General features: G+C 42.8%; 1 protein-coding gene across 5 annotated transcripts in view; it reads left to right on the top strand.

Moving 5' to 3' along the window:
* The window catches only part of PTPRA (protein tyrosine phosphatase receptor type A), a 137,281-nt gene that overhangs the window by 413 nt on the left and 116,157 nt on the right, over positions 1-20,711 (top strand). The window lies entirely within an intron of this gene.

Raw genomic sequence — 20,711 nt, 5'->3', positions numbered from 1 at the left:
GAACCCTGCGGGTGTCTAGAACCCAGTCGGCTCTCACATCCTCGCGCTGTCCGGGGGCGAGGGCGGGGGGTCCCCGGAAACGTGCGGGACAGGACGCTGACCCTGTCGAGCGCCCAGGAACTTTGCGTGCGGACCAGGGCTGCCATAGTTTATTCTGAAAGAAGAAACTTGGAACGGCGAGAGCAGAATTTGCTCAGGTCCATTTAAAAGAGGGAAACTCCGCGCATGAGAAAATTTGCTCTTGCAGAGACCAACTTTTCTTCCCCCGAAAGGCCCCCAGGCCCCTCTCCCGGGCCTCCCTTTATTCGGCCCATCCCAACTGTTGAGGCCGCCGAGGAAGGGGAATTGGGGCTCAGCTGCCCAGAATTCAGAATAAGCCAATTGGGAATGCAGATTCCCCCCTCCCTGCTGACTTTTGGTAGAATAAAATAGAGACGATCGTGTTGTTTTTTTAAAATTAGGTCCTAGTTGTATTTCCTGAAGATAAAAATAATAATAATGTCAGAGCTGAGCCCAATGTGGAAGGGATTGTGTGTGTGTGTGTGTGTGTGTGTGTGTGTGTGTGTGTGTGTTTGAGGTCAGGTTGTTTGTAAGGCAGGAAAAGAACGTTCCGAACCTCCCTGGGCAGGGCGAATGCCTTCAGGAGCCTTTGCCCGGGGCAGGGTGGGGATTCCTGCTCTAGAACCGTCACATCTCCCCAGCGGTCCCCTCATTTGCCACCTGCTTGCTCTGGAGGCAGCCGGGGAACCAGAAGATGGTGGGCGGGGAGAGGCGTGACAGGGAACATGGGCGAACATCTTCCTGCCTGGCCACTCCTTCAAAAAACACAGAGCTGATGCTGTCACTTGTTTACTTAGAAATTCCCTCACTCTCCTTTTCCCGTGGGATGAGCGCAGCCTGAAATGTCTTATCAAGTCATACAAGGCCCTCGGCAGCGTGGCCTCCGCGCGTTCTTTTAGTCTCCGCCGGGTTCTCGGGTGCTCCTTCCCCAGAGCCGCCTCCCTAGCCATCCAGAGCTGCTCGTCCGCCTTTTCACTGTCTGGATGCCGATGCTCGTGTGAGCCTCTTGCTTTTACCTACCTGGTCAGCTCGGTCTTTTCCTTTAAAGTCCTTTTCACTGGAGCAGCTTCGCGAGGGCAGGAGCTGTGCCGCGTGCACCTTTCATCCCCCATGCTCAGGATTTTCCTCTCAATTGGCTTGTAGGTCCTGTCCCAGCTCTTTCCCCTTATATCTTGGTTCTGTTTACTTCCAGGTACTCACTTCCCAAAAGAATCTTTGTTGACTGTTTCCTGAAGGCTTTCTTGGAGTGCCTGCCTAGGACTTTTGCGATCTCTGATTCTCCACCTTCCCATTTTCATCCCAGACAGCTCCCCCTCACCCCCCATTAGTAGTTAGCAGGCAGGAGCTGTCAGGTCTCATACCCCACTGGCATCCAGGCTTGCTTGACTGTCTCTGAAAGGCCGAAAGCCTCAGGGAGTCTTTTCACCTCTGCCTTCCTGAAGTGGTCTGCCTGATATGTGCACTTTAAGGCAGCGGTCGCCAACCTTTCGGACCTCGCGGACCATCAGTTGGCGACCACTGCTCCTAGGCATACGGGATCCAGGAGGCTGTTTACTGGGACCTTTTAGCTGCTTATTTATCCTCTGGGTGAAATTCAGAACCAGAAAAGCCAATCCTCTGACCTAAGTACATTCATGTGCCTTCTATTTGTTAGGGGAAGTGCTTGGGATACAAATTAAAAGTGAGGAGATCCAATTTTTAAAAAAATTATATTTTTACTGATTTCAGAGAGGAAGGAAGAGGGAGAGAGAGAGAGAAACATCAATGATGAGAGAATCATTGATCGGCCGCCTCCTGCATGTCCCACACGGGGGATGGAGCCTGCAACCCGGGCATGTGCCCTGACCGGGGAATTGAACCGTGAACTCCTAATTCATAGGTCCACGCTCAACCACTGAGCCACGCTGGCTGGGCAGGAGATCCAGTCTTAACCTTTGAGGAGCTCAGAGTCTAATGCAGGACAGATGAATACAAATACATCACAGGTGGTATGAAAGTGTAATAATAATAACTATTTCCTTTTATTTGCTTTGTGACAAGCTATGTAATAAATTTCCATGAATTATTTAATGCTTTCAACAGTCATGTAGGGGCTTATTCCTATTTGACAAGGGTGGAAACTGAGACTACAGTGGGCAGATGAGAGAATAAGCAGGATTTGATCTTGGCAGTCTAGTTCCAGAGCATATGCCAGGCTGTGTAGAAGGCATTGCCTCCGTAGGTGGTTCAAGGAAGCTTTACTGAGAGGGGGCCTTTGGTCATGAAGGATGCATAGGAGTTTGTGTATGGTGGACAGGATACAGGAAAGGGAACAGCACAAGTGGGTTTGGAGGTGGAAGGAACCCACTGTCCTTGGGGAGTCTGGAGGGGTTAAACATAGTTGGACTGGATAGGAAGAAGGGTGGAAGATGAGAGTAGGGTGAGCTTGAGGGCTATATGTGCTGTGTTAAAGTTTGGCCAGAGGAAAGCCACTGGAGGATTTAAAAGAAGTCAGGGACTTGGGCTGACTGGGCTTTAGAAAGGTCATTTGGGGTATTGTGGGGCCAGGTGTTGTTACCCCTGCAATGGCCAGGCTCCACAGAGGCAGAATCACAGCCTTTTAGACTCAGATGAGGCCTATAGAGAATCCTGCTCAGTTTTAAGATAATAAATACATATAAGAAAAAATTCCAACAGTATACAAGAGGGCATAGAGAAAAATAAGTCTCCCTAATACCCTGACTTCCCCAGAGATGGCTGAAGTTTCCAGTTTTGTGGCCTTACATAGACACTGTTCCTTTATAAACATGTGTCTGCTTACCCATACTCTTCCCCTATGTAAGTTGTTTCCACGTTTTTCTGTAAAACAGTTTTTCTGTATTACAGTTTCTGTAAAACTATGATACAGTGAATGTCCTTATACATACTTTATGTGCTCATGTATAAAATTATGTGAACAATATATTTCTGAGAGTGGAATTACTAGCTCAAAGGATACATGTGCATTTTTAAAAAAAGAAATTTTGTTGACTTTTTAAGAGAGAGGAAGGGAGAGGGGGAGAAAGAGAGAGAGAGAGAAACATCAAAGGGAGGGTAGTACATCCAACGGCTGCTTCTCGCATGACCCCCATTAGGGAACACTCCCGCTTGGGGATCAAACCTACAAATCTGGCCTGTGTCCCAACCTGAAATCAAACCAGCAGCCTTTTGGTGCTTGGGACAACGCCCAACCAACTGAGCCATACAGGCCAGGGCAATTCATGTGCATTTAGAATTTTTAGGCATATAGCCAAATCACCCCTTCTAAGGGGTTGTATTAACTTATCCTCTCTCCCCCAAATGTGAATGGGACTCAATGGATCTTCATCAGAATATGCACCCCCTCCCCACATGATCCTAACATTTCTGTCAATTTACAGGGGGAGACATTGAGGCTCAGAAAGATAAAGAGACTTGTGTAAGACAGTGTGGGTGGTGGTGGTTTTTTTAAGCAGCTCTGATATTTGTATTTGCCCAACACCTTTTATTGGAAGTGCTTAGAGTCTATTTGTAATCATTGTTGCATTATTTTTCTCCACCTTCATGTGGAAAAAATGAGATACAGGTGAAGTGAAGTTTGAGGTATAAGCAGGAAGCTGGCCAAATTTAGAATCTTGTCTTTTATTTCTAGTGCAATAACTAATAAATGTCCTCAAATGCCAAAACTGAAGAAATGTTTTTTGTTTTTTTTAAGAAATGTTCTTTTAGGGAGTCTAAGTACAACAAAAATAGCTATAACACTAACTTAATAAAACTGACCAGTAAACCTACAATAACCCAACGTTAAAATTTGCCTTAATATATTCTTTGTAGAAAAGAGAATCCATTAAATGTTAAACCTTACTCTAAATTCATACCCATTTGTGTCATTGTAGAGGCATAGCTTTTTTTTATAGTTCTAATCAGCACATACAGAATGTTTTCATATTCTTTTTAAAAAAATATTTTTTTATTGATTTCAGAGAAGGGAGAGGGAGAAAGAGATATCAACACCTGGGCATGTGCCCTGACTTGGAATTGAACTGTGACCTCCTGGTTCATAGGTCAATGCTCAACCACTGAGCAACACTAGCCAGGCTATTTTTGTATTCTTGCATAGCATCAACTATTTTATATTTACTTAATAGTATCCTATGCATTGATAACTGTAGTTTGTGCATTCTTTTTTATTTTGATTTTTTTCTCCTTTTTACTATTAAAAATGGTACTTCTGAGCATCCATGTTCGAAAATGTTTTTTGGATTATTTTCTTGGACTTTTATCACTAAAGTGGTTCACTGACTTCAGGATATGGCTTCAGTACCAAACTGCTGTCTGGAAAGGCTGAATTAATTTAGCAATTTATCAGCAATTTATGTGTCCTGACAGTCTCCAGTGCTATTACAAACAAACACTGATATTTGATTTTATTAACTTAAAAACAATGTAAGGTACCTTGAATTACGTTTAATTTATATTTCTTTAGAAAAAGAGACCAGTAGCTCTTTAGATTTTGAAAGTGTGATATATATCATACCCAAGAGTTACATAACTAAAAGCAACTTCTTTTTGAAGAAAGGCATTATTGATGGGACAGAAGTAGCGTAGAAATTTAGGGTAAGATCATATTGGTGTGAAACAAAAGACTAGATGCTGTTTGATTAAAAATAGCAGATCTTGTGCCAGGAGCTGGGAATATTCCAGAGTATCATAGATGTGATGCCTGCCCGTACAGGGCTAATACAGTAACAGGCATTAATCACTTTATGGTAATTACAAATATGATCAAAGGGGAAGAATAGGATACCTTGTGATTGCTAGAGAAGTTCGGTGTTACACAACATTTGTAGTTGAACATCACTTACAAAGGCCGTGAGTTGGGAAGGGGTTTTGGTATCTTAGGGCAGTGCTTCTCTAACTTGAATGCTCACATGAAACATCTGGGATCTTGTTAAAATGCCAAGTCCTGATTCAGTAGGTCTGGGGGGTTGGGACTTTGGATTCTGCATGACTAACCAGCTCCCAGGTGAGGCAGATGGCTACTGGTAGGTGGATCACACTTGGACTAGCAGGACCTAATTGAGAGTTTGGTGAGCACCGGAAGCTGACTGATCAAGATGACTAGGGGGAGTAGTTCTCTTCCCTGGCTGTACTGTAAATTCACATGGGGAACTTACAAAGATTAGTAATGCAAGCCGACAGGTGGTTGAGCATTGACCTATGATCCAGGAGATCACGGTTCTATTCCCAAGCAGGACACATGCCTCAGTTGCAGGTTCGATCCCCAGTAGGCACAGAAGGCAGCTGATCAATGGTTCTCTATCATCATCGATATTTCTAGCTCTTTCCATCTCCCTTCCTCTCTGAAATAAATAAAAATATATTTTAAAAATATTAGTGATGCAACTGCTCACTCCTAGGTGTTTTTTTTTTTAACTCTCGCCCAAGGATATGTTTATTTGTTGTTGTTTTTAATTGATTTTTTAATTTTAATTAAGCTTAGGATTGTCACTGGTATCTTCTTGGGTCTACAGGTCAATCAGTGTCACCATGTTAACTACAGAACTTTGGGTGTCCTAAAGGAAGAGAAGGGAGTTCTGCAGTGAGCATGCAGAGCCATATATATTTGCTTTTAGTGTATTGCAATATACTGGTAACAGTGTATATGATGCAGTTTTTATTAAACCTTTACAAAATGGACAGGTGGCTTAAAATTATTTCTGGAAAGAAATCAGTGATTGAAGAAAATGCCAATAATCTGAGCACAAACAAACAAAATGGCAGAGCTAATCATTATTCATCTCCTATTATGAACTCTTGGTGAATTGTTAAATCAGATTAAATAAGTCAGCTCTTATTATATTGGAAATATCGAGAAGCCTATTTAAACCAGGGATTTAGCTCAGCCAGCATAGCTCAGTGTTTGAGCATCAACCTATGAACCAGGAGGTCATGGTTTGATTCCTGGTCAGGGCATATACCTGTTTGTGGGCTTGATCCCCAGTGTGGGGCATGAAGGAGGCAGCTGATCAATGATTCTTCTCATCATTGATGTTTCTCTCTCTCCCTCCTTCTTCCCTCCTCTCTGAAATCAATTAAAAAAAAAATTAAAAAACAAACAATGCCCTAGCTGGTTTGGCTCAGTGGATAGAGCCTCGGCCTGCGACTGAAAGGTCCTGGGTTCAACTCTAGTCAAGGGCACGTGCCTGGGTTGCGGGCTTGATTCCCAGTAGGGGGTGTGCAGGAGACATCCGATCAGTATTCTCTCATCATTGATGTTTCTATCTCTCCCTCTCCCTTCCGCTCTGAAATCAATAAAAATATTAAAAAAACAAACAAACATGGATTTACATCCTCTGTCATTAATAGGAACCTTGCTTTGAGAGTATGTAGAAACTTGAGATATTAAATAATAAAATACTAGGCTATCACTAGCACTAGGACATTTGAAAACTAAGCATCTGGAGCATAAAAGGAACCTCTACATTTTTTTCCCAATGATTTTTAAAGTCATAGGCTATTCAATCAGATGCTGTGCATAATTTTACTAGCTTAATTATTGAAGTATATATTCTGAGGGGTTTTTTTGTTTGTTTTATAAATATATATTTTATTGATTTTTTTACAGGGAGGAAGGGAGAGGGATAGAGAATTAGAAACATCGATGAGAGAGAAACATCGATCAGCTGCCTCCTGCAAACTCCCCACTGGGGATGTGCCCACAACCAAGGTATATGCCCTTGACCGGAATCGAACCTGGGACCCTTGAGTCTGCAGGCCGATGCTCTATCCACTGAGCCAAACCGGTTAGGGCTGTTTGTTTGTTTTACAAAGGACAAAAAGGCACATACCATTTTGGCAGGTTCTTTCTGTCTTGTCCCTCCTTCCCCCCACCAAAAAAAGACTCATTTTAAAAAAAATGTACACATAATACTTAGAAAATAATGCATTCCTTTGTCAGCAAATACTCCAATAAGATGAGTAGAAAATGTTGCTGAAGATTTGAATAATATTAAAACAAATTTTGCAGTGTGGGAGTTTTGCTATCTTCTATACTAATAAAAGGGTTATATGCTAATTAGACTGGGAGACCTTCCGGACCTCCTTCCAGACAAAGCTGTGCTAGGAGTGCCCATCGCAGAGCCCCAGCCAGGTGGGCAGGGCCTCCCTCTGAGCAGCATTGATCACAGAGCCCTGGTAGGGTGGGCAGGGCAGGTAGAGCCTCCCTCTAGGCGGGGGTTAATGGCAGAGCCCAGGCCAGGTGGGAAACGCCTACCTCTGCTCTGCCATTGGTCCCAGAGCCCTGGCAGAGTGGGCAGGCAGGCGGGGGCAGGGGGGGGCATTTGGGGGTGAGCAGGCCAGCAAGGTGGGGGCAGTTGGGGGCGATTAGGCCAGCGGCTGGGGGGGGCAGTTGGGGGCAAGCAGGCCGGCAGGCAGAGTGGTTAGGGGCGATCAGGCAGGCAGGCAGGTGAGCGGTTAGGAACCAGCAGTCCCAGATTGCGAGAGGGATCCCACATTGGAAAGGGTGCAGGCTGGTCTGAAGGACAGGCCACCCCACCCCCGATGCACAAATTTCGTGCACCAGGCCGCTAGTATAGTTATAAAAGTATAGAACAGCGGTTCTCAACCTGTGGGTCGCTACCCTTTCATAGGGGTCGCCTAAATACATCCTGCATATCAGATATTTACATTACGATTCATAACAGTAGCAAAATTACTTATGAAGTAGCAACGAAAATAATTTTATGTTTGGGGGTCCCCACAACATGAGGAACTGTATTAAAGGGTCGCGGCATTAGGAAGGTTGAGAACCACTGGTATAGAAGTTTTTAGCATGCATTCACTAGATTCTCTTTTTAATGGCAATTTACTTTTATTTTTAAATATGTTTTTGTTGATTTCAGGGAGAGAAGAAGGGAAAGATATAGAAACATCAATGAGAGAATCACCAATCAGCTGCCTCCTGCATGCCTCCTGTTGGAGATTGAACCTGCAACCTGTGCCCTGACCAGAATCTAACTGTGACCTCTTGGTTCATAGGTTGATGATCAGTTACTGAGCCACACCAGCCAGGCTACATTCTCTTTTAATAATTCCAAGAAAAATCCATTGTTTTGTGAGCTACTGGAGGAAAGTTGTACTGGAGAAGAAATTTTTTTTTTAAATATATTTTATTGATTTTTTACAGAGAGGAAATGAGAGAGATAGAGAGTTAGAAACATCGATGCGAGAGAAACATCGATCAGCTGCCTCCTGCACATCCCCCACTGGGGAAGTGCCTGCAACCCAGGTACATGCCCTTGACCGGAATCGAACCCAGGACCCTTCAGTCCGCAGGCCGACGCTCTATCCGCTGAGCCAAACCGGCTTTGGCTGGAGAAGAAATTTTTAAAAAATATATATTTTTATTGATTTCAGAGAGGAAGGTAGAGGGAGAGAGAGAGAGAAACATCAAAGAGGAGAGAGAATCATTGATCGGCTATTTCCTGCATGCCCCCCACTGGGGATTGAGCCTGCAACCCAGGCATGTGCCCTCACCGGGAATGGAACTGTGACCTCCTGGTTCATAGGTCAATGCTCAACCACTGAGCCATGCCTGCTGGGCTGGAGAAGAAATTCTTAATGATAAATGACTGCCTTATTAATAGCATTGCTATATGGAATAATTGTCAGTGCTTTGGCTGAATAAAAAGATGAAATTTATTCACTGCCTCTTCATGGACTATCGAGGCAGGTAACCATTCATTGGTTATCTAGTAGAGTTGTTGATGTTATACATTTTTCTTTTATTAAAAAAAGCCAACTTTTCCTGTGATAAATCGCTACCTAGTAAATATTACTTGAAAAATTAATATCCTTAATCCTTTCTCTTCAAGTAAAGGTATTATTTTAACAGTGAATGAAAAAGTAACTGCTTTTTTCTTATAAAGAAATTTGCTATGACATAGCATTTTTTTGTAATTAAAAAAAAGAGCTTTATTGAGATATAATTTACATACCATGAAGTTCATCCTTTTAAAATGTACATACAGTTCAGTGGTTTTTAGATCATTCATGGAGTTGTGCAATCATCACCATTGTCTAATTTCAGACCGTTTTCATCACCCCAAGAAGAAACTCTGTACCCATTAGCTTTACTCCCATTCCACCTTCTCCCCAGCCACTGACAACCACTAATCTGTCTCTGTGGATTCCCCTATTCTGTACATTTCATGTAAGTGGAATTATACAATATGTGGCTTTTGTGACTAGATTTTTTTATTTAGCACAATGTTTTTTGGGGTTTTTTTCCCATGTTATAGCTGTATCAGTACTTTTTTTCCTTTTTATAGCTGAATAATATAATATTCCACTATATGGACATCACATTTTGTTTATCCATACATCAATTAGTGACTTTTTGGCTTGTTTCCACTTTTTGGCTATTATGAATAATACTGCTGTGAACATTCATGTACAAGTGTCTGTGTGGACATATGTTTTTATTTCTCTAGGATTGGAATTGTGCAGTTAAAATTTTTAGAGGAGCTGCCAAACTATTTTCTAAAGCAACGGCACCATTTTATTTTCCCAGCAGCATTGCACAAGGGTTCCAGTTTCTTCACATCCTTGCCAACACTTGTTATTCTTTGTCCTTTTAAAAAATATATATTTTTTAATTAATTTCAGAGAGGAAGGGAGAGGGAGAGAGAGACAGAAACATCAATGATGAGAGAATCATCTGTCAGCTGCTCCTGCACGCCACCTACTGAGCATTGAGCCCACAACCGAGGCATGTGCCCTGACCAGGAATTAAACCATGACCTCCTGGTTCATGGATCAACACTCAACCATTGAGCCACACTGGCCAGGCAAGTCATGTATGCATTTAAATGATTAATGTACATGTTAAAATAAATAGTACTAAACATGCACAGTAAAAGGTAATTCTCTCTCCCTCCTCTTTCAAGTTCCCCTTTCCAGAGGCATTCCCAGGTACTGTGAACAGTATTTGGAAACCTTTCAGAAATAGTACAGGTGCATACAATATAGGACTTACTTAAGTTTTACATTTCAACTAAGAATAAAGGAGGGTACAAGAATTTTATCAAATGGGGTGGGTATTAAGGCAGATTGAGATGTGTTCTTACCTTTGGGTGAGGGGTTATATGGCATTCAGTCTGATTCTCCATTGTTAGTAGGAGAAATTGCTTAAACAGTTCATACTTAACTCAGTTGAACTTAGTTTCAAAGGTTCTACTTCGATGAAGGCTGCTATAGAGCAAGTAGTGGTTAACAGAGCAGCTTGGTTATCTGTGTTTTTAATGTCTGAGTGGGATTTTGTGCACAGAAAGAACTATTTAAAATTACTTGGGCTTCAAATAAATATTCCATTTAAGTCATAAATTAAAAACCTAGGTTTTTTTAGTCTTGTCATTGTACTTGTAAGCATTGTCATTTTTGTATAGAAATAAGAAAAATAACTTTCACTTGCTCTTTAGTTAATGTTAATTTAGGCTTAATCGATTAAATTTCTTCATACCCTATGTCAGTGAATTAAATTTCCTTAGATATTTAACACATTTCGTACCGATCAGGAGTTTCGCGCGCCATCTGTTAAGGACTCCTCACGAGTGTTCTCGTTTTTCACGCCCATGGAAAAAGGAGCGAATCTAGATACTTATATAAATTTTGTTTGGTCCCTCTTCATAGAGGAAAATGTTTTACGCAGTACCATACGTTAAAAAAGTACTAGGGCCAAAACCAGTTTGGCTCAGTGGATAGAGCGTCAGCCTGCGGACTGAAAGGTCCCAGGTTCGATTCTGGTCAAGGGCATGTACCTGGGTTGTGGGCATATCCCCAGTAGGAAATGTGCGGGAGGCAGCTGATCGATGTTTCTCTCTCATTGATGTTTCTAACTCTCTATCTCTCTCCCTTCCTCTCTGTAAAAAATCAATAAAATATATTTTAAAAAAAAAGTACTAGGAACCTTAATTGTTTAATTGTTTTTGTAAATAAAAATGTTATTGAAAAACAACACCTAAAGTGCATTATGATGATTTAAATAATGTGCAGTTTGCCCAAAAATGTGCGGTCCCTGGCGTATATCTTAGAGATTTCTATGCGGTACGCAATGTGTTAAAAATACATTTATAGGATTTGCCCTGACCGATTTGGCTCAGTGGATAGAGCATCAGCCTGCGGACTCAAGGGTCCCAGGTTCGATTCTGGTCAAGGGCATGTAGCTTGGTTGCGGGCACATCCCCAGTAGTGGGTGTGCAGGAGGCAGCTGATCGATGTTTCTCTCTCATCGATGTTTCTAACTCTATCCCTCTCCCTTCCTCTCTGTAAAAAATCAATAAAGTATATTTTTTAAAAAATAAAAATACATTTATAGAATTTAAGAGAGCAAGACATTACAGGGAGACAGATCAGGACCAGGACCTGAATTTTGTTTAAAAACCTACATTTGGGAGATTAAAAATGGCGGCAGAGTAGGAGGATTCTGCACGAACATACTCCCAGGAACAAGATGGAATTACAACTGAAATATGGAAACGCTTCCTGAATAATCAGTGGAAAAGTCACAGGAGAGAACCCTGATACCCAAAGACCAAAGGAGACCGCATAGAGACTGGTAGGAGGGGCAGAGGCGCAAAAGGGCTGGCCGGACACCCACAGATGGCAACTGAAGTCCCGTGGGAGGGTGCCACTGAGAACTCAGATCTAATCCCGAAGCTGGGCTCTCCAGCAGAGAGCACCAAACTGAGGAAGGTACCCACATAACATCGTTTTTCTTGAAATAAAAAATAAACTGAAAAAACAAACAAACATTTATACATTCAGTCTGTCAAGCACAACTTTCTTGACAGGTCAGAGTTACCACTTTAACAAACAGAATCTCCTTAAGTACTTGAGCAGTATTAAAAAATTAAACTTATTAATGTAGTAAAGCAGGTTCTTTTAAGACTCAAGTGCTTTTCATTAGCCGAATCTGATCAACTTTTTAAAAAAATATATATTTTATTGATTTTTTACAGAGAGGAAGGGAGAGGGATAGAGAGTTAGAAACATAGATGCGAGAGAAACATCTATCAGCTGCCTCCTGCACACTCCCCACTGGGGATGTGCCCGCAACCAAGGTACATGCCCTTGACCGGAATCGAACTGGGGACCCTTGAGTCCATAGGCCGATGCTCTGTCCACTGAGCCAAACCAGTTAGGGCTGAATGATCAACTTTTAAAAGACACATGTCCTAAACTTAACTCAAAAGTATTAGCATCTTTTTTAAAAATATATTTTTACTAGAGGCCCGGTGCACGAAATTCATGCATGGTGGAGGGGGGGTGTCCTTCAGCCCGACCTGCACCCTCTCCAATCCGGGAGCCCTCAGGGGATGTCCTACTGATGGCTTAGGCCCGCTCCCCATGGTTCTCTGCTCTCTGCGGGGCCTGCCTGCTCCACACCACTGCAATGGGCAAGCAGGCCCTGCTGGGTGCTGCCTGCGGGCTGCGCTTGACTGCTTGTGGGTCATCGAGGTGATGCCCGCTGGGCTCAGGTTGCTGGGGTGACACCGCCAGCGTCCTGCCCTGGCCGCTATGGGTGTCGCCATCTTTGTTGCAGAGTGATGGTTAATTTGCATATTACTCTTATTAGATAGAATTGGTTTCAGAGAGGAAGGGAGAGGGGGAGAGAGAGAAACATCAATGATGAGAGAGAATCATTGATCAGCTGCCTCCTGCACACCCCCTACTGGGGATCGAGCCTGCAACCCAGGCATGTGCCCTGACCTGGAATTGAACCTAGGACCTTTCAGCCCGCATGCCGATGCTCTATCCACTGAGCTAAACCAGCTAGGACAAAAGTATTAGTATCTTGAGTTTAGTATGCCTTATCTTATTGCTCACATCTTTTTCTTCTGGAGCTGTAGTGTCACCCAGGTAAGGAGACAGCCTTTCCATCTAAGCGAGTCAGGGTTACTGGATTGAAAATACAGAACTACAGTACAGTGATTTATTAATCAGAGATTCGAGACTGAGAAAAGAACTAAAGGCTATATGTTTTTATGATATCCTACTTAAGAAGATGTGCCCTTATATAAGAGTCTTGAATCTTGCATCAATGGGGGAGTTCCATATCTGGGATGTGTTTTACAGCCCCCTGTACATTTTTTTTCAAACTAACTTCTTTTTCATTGTTAATTCTAACCTGAGAATATTTTTTCCATTGACTTTTAGAGAGAGTGGAAGGGAGGGGGAGAGAGAGAGAAAGAGAGAGAGAGAGAGAGAGAAACATCAGTGTGAGAGGCCGGAGATCAAGCGTGCAAAGGAGGTACGTGCCCTTGACTAGACCCACAACCCTTTAGTCCGAGGGCTGATGTTCTAACCACTTGGCAAAACCGGCTATGGCTTTAACTTATTTTTATTTTATTATTTTTTTAAATATATTTTTATTGATTTCAGAGAGAAAGGGAGAGGGAGAGAGATAGAAACATCAATGATGAGAGAGAATCATTGATCTTCTGCCTCCTGCACTCCTCCCACTGGGGATTGAGCCCGCAATCCAGGCATGTGCCTTTGGCTGGAATCGAACCCTGGACCCTTGTTTTCAGGCCGACACTCTATCCACTGAGCCAAACCAGTTAGGGCTTAAACTAACTTCTTTTTTTTTCTTCTTTTTAAAAAAATATATTTTATTGATTTTTTTACAGAGAGGAAGGGAGAGGGATAGAGATTTAGAAACATCCATGAGAGAGAAACATCGATCAGCTGCCTTGTGCACACCCCCCACTGGGGATGTGCCCGCAACCAAGGTACATGCCCCTGACAGAATCGAACCCGGGACTCTTCAGTCCACAGGCCGACGCTCTAGCCACTGAGCCAAACTGGTCAGGGCTTTAACTTCCTAATCAAAATTTTTTTCTAAATAAAATTGGACTTTGTATTTCTTTCATATATTCTGTCAGGCCATAGAGTTATTTTAATTTTGGGAGTTGAATGTGATTAGGATTCATAGCCCATATTGGCCATGCTTTGTGAGGTTGAACAAAGTAGTACTTCACTCTTCTGAGACTCAGTTTTCTCACCTAATAGATTCAACACTAGTATTCTTTTACTGCATATGTTTGTTGAAGGGTTAGTGCATGTCAACTACTTAGCATAATTCTTTCTTACTTAGCACATTGTAAACTGCCGGGGTCCAACCCCAGCAGGTCCAGGGGTCCCCAAAGGCGTAGACGGAGTCGGCGAAGAAGGAAGGACACGGAGACAGCGTTCAGTTGATCAGCAACCTAGCCAGGATCTCTAGCCCGGATCTCCAGAGAGGTTCTGCTTCGGATCTCCAGCGAGGTTCTGTAGCCATGTTCCCTAGCTAGGTTCTCCAGCCAGGTTCTGTCCAGGCTCTCCAGTCAGGTTCAGTGTCCAGGTTCCAGTCAGGTTCTCCTGCCAATCTCTGTAGTCAGGTTCAGTCCAGGATCCCTTGCCATGTTCTCCCGCTAGGCTCTGTCTCTAGGCTCCGAGTAGATTCTGTCTTCTTGATTCTGTTCTAAGTTCTGTGTCTTTCTGTCTTATGAGTTCTGTGTTCTGAGTTCTGAGTGTTTCTGTCTTGTTACAACTGTATTTATACCAGTTGATTCAATCCTATCAATCTCTATTACAAAGGTTAGGGCGTTTCTTATCTCCATTCCAGGGAGAAAAGATTATGTAGTTTAAGCATGACTGTTCGTAGTTAAAGGGATTAATTACCCGCCTGGCACTTAGTTGAGGGGTTTTATTCCCTCCCTAACTTCAGGGGAAAATCCCTACCTGGGGAAACCACCTTTCTCAGAGACCTTGGTTAAAACACATAGTGCCAAGAACAGTATGCCATATATGCCAGGTCCCTTGAAACAGCAAGCATGGACCGGCTCCCGGCAGTAAACCTTCAGTAAATGTTAGGAAATACTATAATTTTGATTATGTCTCTTTCCTCCCTCATAGTTGGGATACAGTGTAGCTATATTAATTGTCACAGAATAACTTTTATTTTCCTGGTTTTAATAGGGGAAATATGGTAAGGATGGGAGAGGGAAGAGAGAAGGAGAAGAATTAAGTAAATATGATAGTTTGGACAACATTTACTCCCTGAACTATCTTTCCTAGAGTTCTGTGACACACTCTCCTGGTTTTTCTCTGTTTCTTTAGCCACTGCTCAGTTTTCTTAGGCCCCTCTCCTCAGACCACTCTTTGTTTGGCTTACCAAAGATTCCATCTTCAGCCCTCTTGTGTTTCATCTGACACATTCTTCCTGGAAGCACATGCCTATGCCCATGGTTTCAGCTTCCAGCTCCTTGCTAATTAGGAGAAAATTTGTTCTCAGCACAGACTGGATGATAGCAAACAACCTATACTGATCATTTCCATTGGACTCTTTCCCAGGCACCTACAATAGGCTCAGAACTGATCTCATCTCCCCTTTAAATGTGTTATTTTTATATTCTCTATCTTTTTTTTTTTTAAATATATTTTATTGATTTTTTACAGAGAGGAAGGGAGAGAGATAGAGAGTTAGAAACATCGATGAGAGAGAAACATCGATCAGCTGCCTCCTGCACATCTCCTACTGGGGATATGCCCGCAACCCAGGTACATGCCCCTGACCGGAATCGAACCCGGGACCCTTCAGTCCGCAGGCCGACGCTCTATCTACTGAGCCAAACCGGTTTCGGCTATATTCTCTATCTTGATAAATGCACAGTCCAGTAACCCGAACCACAGACCTGGATAATGTTGTTCATCTGGTTGGTAATGCATTTCTTTCTATTTTATCTCTTTAATATCTTTCAAATTTGCTTACTTTCTCCTATCTCTTTAGTCCCTTGGTTCAGGGTCCTCCTCACTTAGATGACTGCTGCAGGTTCTCTACTTGTCTACTCACTGTTACTTCCTTGTTCCAGGTAATTTATCACATTGCTTCCAAGAGTGATCTTTTTGACTTCCTTAAATATCACAGCATGCCCTATCTTAAAATCCTCAGGATAAAATCTTCTTATTAGAGCAAGCTTTTCTAGTACAACCCCTCTTAACCTTTTAGCCTTACCTTTTCCTGTGCCCTCTACTTGTGGCTGGATTGCTCATCTCCCTCTTTACTTGGCATTATAATTTCTTAGAGATTAACTCTTCCGATCAGGATTACCTTACTGACTGTCCCAAGTCTAATCTAGGTATAGATCCTGTGCTTATTTCTATCAGTCACTTATATTGTGTGATAATACATAAACTTATATTGTATGATAATCCACACATTGGCACATGCAGATTAATGGTTTTAGAGGGATTCTGATGGTCCAAAATATGTAGTCATATATAGGCATAGATTCATATTACTTATATATTGTTTTGGTCATAGTAGATGAGTTCTCTTAGCTAGTCAGTGATCCTAATGTCACTTAGTATCTAAAACTATCTTTTTTTTTTTATTCCTGGATTTTTCTTATTTATCTTTTAGTTTTGTATCTCTTATTTTCTCATTACAAAACTGGAAAATACATTTGAATAAGAAACCTTAAGCCCCTATAATGCCCTCAAAACTTAGAAGGTTTTTAGGCCTTTTTCTTTTCTCCTCCTGCGATCCCCCTCATCTTTGGCATTTAGTCAGGGAATGCAAATTCCAATATGTCTTTGGAGGCCAGGCATGCAATATGAATAAAAGAATTAGATCTATTGGGTCCTGTGCCACACTGGAGATTCCATGGCTTATCTAAAGGAATTTGTAATCAATTTTTTTTTTTAACACACTGTGCTGCCAGTTTTCAACCTTTACTATAACTGCCAAAGACTATGTATATGATTCAGTTTATCTTTGTTTTTGAAGCTGAATTCATTAAACAAAAACTTAAGTAACCATACTACTATTGATTTTTCTAGACCTAGCTAAAGTATCACCTACTTAGTGAAGTTTCCTAAATTCTCCCAGAAATTGTTTTTTCTTCTTTTAGGATTGCCATAACAACTATAATATTGATCACAATGCATTTTATTTATTTATTTAAAAAAACATTTTTATTGATTTTAGAGAGGAAGGGACAGGGAGAGAGAGAGAGAAACATCAGTGATGAAAGAGGATCATTGATTGGCTGCCTCCTGCACACCCCCTATTGGGGATCAAGCCTGCAACCCAGGAACGTGCCCTTGACTGGAATCGAACCCAGGATTTTTCAGTTCTCAGGCTGCTGCCCTATCCACTGAGCCAGATCGGCTTGGCCACAGTTGTCGTCAAACTCATTAGTCAACAGAGCCAAATATCAACAGTACACGATTGAAATTTCTTTTGAGAGCCAAATTTTTTAAACTTAAACTATATAGGTAGGTACATTGTTATTAACTTAGTTAGGGTACTCCTAAGGCTTAGGAAGAGCCACACTCAAGGGGCCAAAGAGCCGCATGTGGCTCACGAGCCGCAGGTTGCCGACCACGGGGCTAGGGCGATCACAATGTATTTTAATTACTCTTTTCTTGTCTATTTTCCTGGTAGTTTATAGAGGACAATTATTTATTGAGGAGCATGTATATTTTTAAATTTTCTTTTTTTTAAATATTGTTTTATTGATTTCAGAGAGGAAGAGAGAGATAGGAACATCAGTGATGAGAGAGTCATTGATCAGCTGCCTCCTGCATACCTCCTACTATGGATCAAGCCCAAACCAGGCGTGTGCCCTGGTTCATAGGTTGATGCTCAACCACTGAGCCACACTGGCTGCACTTTTTGTTTGTTTCTTTTGATGATTTGAAGGGCTATGTGTCTACACTAAATTTTAGCTTTGTTTTTTGGAAATTAACAAAAATATTATTGATGCTATTTTTACGTTATTAGGTTTGGTGTGGACAAATCTGTTTGTGCAGATGGTGACTAAACAACTTAATCTCATAACCAGTTTCATCCCCCTGAGATCTATTACAAGAGGCACTTCCTGCTTCCAACTTCATATGGTTAAGATAAATTAAAACACCATGTGATTGTGGAAAATGTAAAGAAATTTGAATACACCTTGGATAAAGGAGTTTGGAGTTAGCAGACCTCAGCTCTATTTCTGGTAATACTAATTAGCTATGTTACTTAGGCAAGTCTTCCTGCTTTACAGTTCATCTATAAAGTGATAAAGGATGTGATGGTCTAAGGTCCTTCTATCTCTAAAATTATTTAATTCTACAAACACGTAGTTTCTAAAATATTAGGACCAGTATACTTATATAGGGTGTGGCAAAAGTAGGTTTACAGTTGTTTGTATGGAAAATAACACAATAATTAACACTAATAAAAGAGAAAAATGGTAATTGGCGTACGAGCTACCCTTTTCATTGGCTAATCAGGGCTATATGCAAATTAACTGCCAACGAAGATTGGCAGTTAACTGCCAACTAAGATTGGCAGTTAACTGCCAACAAGATGGCGGTTAATTTGCATATGTAGGCACAATGCAGGGAGGCGAAAGGGAAAGCAGGAAGAAGCCCCCTGCCACTGACAGTGATCGGAAACCCAGGGGGGAGCTAAGAGCTGGGGGGCAGGGCAAAGGCGGCCCTGGGGCCGCCTTTGCCCTGCCCCGCAGCCATGATCAGAGAATCAGGTGCCTTTTCCGCCCTGGCCAGTGATAGTAGGAAGTAGGGGTGGAGCCAGAGATGGGAGCTGGACACGGTCGAAGCTGGCAGTCCCAGGAGCTAGGGTCCCTTGCCTGGGCCTAAGGCGAAGCCCACGATCGTGGGGCCGCTGCAGTTGCGGGTCCCCGCTGCCCGGGCCGGAAGCCTCAGCCAGAGGCGTCCTGCAGGGGCAGGGGCGGAGCCCGCGCGATCGCGGCACCCCCCGCTGCCACTGCAGGTCCCTGCTGCCCGGGCCGGACGCCTAGGCCAGAGGCGTCAGGCCTGGGCAAGGGGCCGATCCTGCAATTGGAGGGTGATAGGGGTCAATGCCTGAGGGCTCCCAATATGTGAGAGGGGGCAGGCTGGGCTGAGGGACACTCCCCCCCGCCCCACACCCAGTGCACGAATTTCGTGCACCGGGCCCCTAGTTAATAATAATACAAGAATAAACTGTTTCTCGTACTCACAGATATAAACCTATTTTTACCCTATCCTGTAATACAGCTCATTCTAAGAAGAATTTGAAGTGATTTGCTATAATACAGATAATACCATAATGTGTGTGTGTATTTAGAGAGTGTGTGTTTAGGAGCTCTCTAGAAAGATATGGAAGAAACCTGGTAACAATAACTACCTCTGGGGTTGGGGAACTGCACGGGAAGGGTATATTCTGTTCAGTGTATTTTTTTTGTGTGTTCTTTGATTTTTATAATGTATGCTTGACTACCTAGTCAGTAAGGACAATAAAATTTAAATATGGAAATAGTAGGGGCCCAGTGCACGAATATTTGTGTACTGGGGGAGGGGGTTTCTCAGCCTGGCCTGTGCCCTCTCGCAGTCCGGGACCCCTCGGGGAATGTCCACCTGCCAGCTTAGGCCTGCTGCTGGGGGTTCGGGCCTCAGCTGGTAGTCAGACATCCCTCTGGCAGCCCGGAGCCCTCAGGGGATGTCCGACTGGCGTCTTAGGCCCTCTTCCCACAGGGAGTGGGCCTAAAGCACAGTCCGACATCCTTAACGCTGTGAGGTGGGAGAGGCTTCCACCACCACCGCTGCGCTTGCAGCCATCAACCCAGCCATCAGCCCACTTTGTGGCTGAGCGAAGCTCCCGCTGGGGGAGCGCACTGACCATCAGGGGTCAGCTCCTGCATTGAGCGTCTGCCCCCTGGTGGTCAGCGCGTGTCGTAGCAACCGGTCGATTCCAGTTGTTCCGCCTTTAGGGTCAGTTTGCATATTACGCTTTTATTATATAGGATATATATAAAGAAGTCAGAGTGAGGGGAAAATAAGGGTCTCATGGTAGGAGAGAGGCAGCTTGAGAATGTTAGTACAAAGAATGCAGTCCATTAGATCCTGTGCATTTATTTCAAGAAAACTCTACACAATATTGAGATCTCAAATTATATTGGCCAAAATAAAGTGGTTTCAAGAGCTTCACTTTACTTACTAGATATAAACCATCATCAGGAGTGAAAAACAGCCTTTCCTGCCTCAGGTTTGAGGCATTTTTCTCTTATAGGAGCTGCCTCCTGTCCTACTCCCAGGTCCTCAGCACCCAATGGTCTGTGTCCATGGGTTATGCATATATGCATACAACTTTATTGGTTGATTCTTCCCATCCATCCTTCCCTGCCTTCCCTCTGAGGTTCAACAGTCTGTTCATGCTTCTATGTCTCTGGGTCTGTTTTTGTTCATCAGTTTATTTGGTTCATTAGATTCTACATATGAGTGAGATCATGTGATACTTATCTTTCTCTGACTGGCTTATTTTGCTTAGAATAATACTCTCCAGGTCCATCCATGCTGTTGCAAATGGTAAGAGTACTTTCTTTTTCATTGCCACGTAATATTCCACTGTGTAAATGTGCCACAGTTTTTTAATCCACTCATCTGCTAATGGGCACTTAGGCTGTTTCTAAATCTTAGCTATTGTAAATTGCACTGCTATGAACATAGGGGTGCATATATCCTTTCTGATGAGTGTTTCAGGCGTCTTAGGATATATTCCTAGAAGTGGGATCATTGGGTCAAATGGGAGTTCCATTTTTAATTTTGTGAGGAAACGC

This window comes from Myotis daubentonii, chromosome 8, assembly GCF_963259705.1.
Source record: "Myotis daubentonii chromosome 8, mMyoDau2.1, whole genome shotgun sequence".
NCBI lineage: Eukaryota > Metazoa > Chordata > Mammalia > Chiroptera > Vespertilionidae > Myotis > Myotis daubentonii.
Note: the sequence above shows the minus strand (reverse complement) of the source record. Positions and strands in the feature narration are given on the sequence as shown.